The following is a 1,014-nucleotide window of genomic DNA, read 5'->3' on the forward strand; positions in this document are numbered from 1 at the left end:
CAAACCTCTCATCCCATGAAATTGTCTCTGCTATTAGCACTATTTCCAGTTCAATTTCTCTGTTACTGCCATTGCTATGATGATCTGAAGATTATTTATTTATTTATTTATTTACAAAGCTACTTTTAATACTTTGGGGTGTGCCCCACAGGAATAAAAAACACTGGGAAGGGGTAACCTCCTCACCCCCAGGAGCGGCCCTGAGGGAGAGTGGTTACCTGAGGGGAGGAAGCACAAAAGGAACCCGCTGCAGACTCAGGGCAAAGGGAATGCCATCGGTGCTGGGACCTGTGAGCTCTACAGGAAGAAACTCGAGCATGGTGGGACTGGCTCCAGGCACACAGGCAAGAGGGTTGGACACGAAGCCACAAAGCTACTTGGGTTCCTCCTTCTTCTCGTTTGCCTTTTTCTGCTTCTGCTGCATGATCTCCGAGTCCCTCTGCTTGCGGGCGGCAGCAGAAAGCCCATCATCTCGGTGCTTTCCCTTCTTCATGTCGCTCTGCTTCTTCATGTTCTTCTGGCGGGCAAGCTCTCGCTGGTTACCGCGGGTCATGGCGACAGCAGCGGTTCCGACCTCGAGGATTATTTTTTAAACAATGATATGTCTGAAATTTAGACAGACTTTTTTCTAGCCCCAATTTTCTATTGTCACAATGAAAACATTACAGTAGCTATAAGAAATCAGCATAAGAATTACCCAAAATGTTACTCTCTTGTTTTTCTTATTTCAATATCATGGTCTTCCAAACAACCTACTTAATGAAAGGGGAAACACACCTTCAAGACTGTTGCTTTAAAAATAAAAATCCCACCATTAGTCTTTACCAATGAAGACTCGGGAGCAAGATGCTGTGGTGGAAGTCTACTAGCTCAGAGAGGCAGAGAAAGCACCCAGCTGACCTTCCTACTCCACGGATGTCCCAGAAGGAAAAAGATCTTTCTCCTTCTCCACACTGTCTTAAATACCCTTCAACTCACAGACCCTCATTTCCATTTACTTATATTCATTCCCTA

General features: G+C 45.3%; 1 pseudogene; it reads right to left on the minus strand.

The window, feature by feature from the left end:
• Window positions 1-367: 367 nt before the first annotated feature.
• Window positions 368-553, minus strand: LOC116092017 (annotated as a pseudogene).
• Window positions 554-1,014: the final 461 nt, after the last annotated feature.

Source organism: Mastomys coucha, unplaced genomic scaffold (genome assembly GCF_008632895.1).
Source record: "Mastomys coucha isolate ucsf_1 unplaced genomic scaffold, UCSF_Mcou_1 pScaffold15, whole genome shotgun sequence".
In the NCBI taxonomy this organism is placed as follows: domain Eukaryota; kingdom Metazoa; phylum Chordata; class Mammalia; order Rodentia; family Muridae; genus Mastomys; species Mastomys coucha.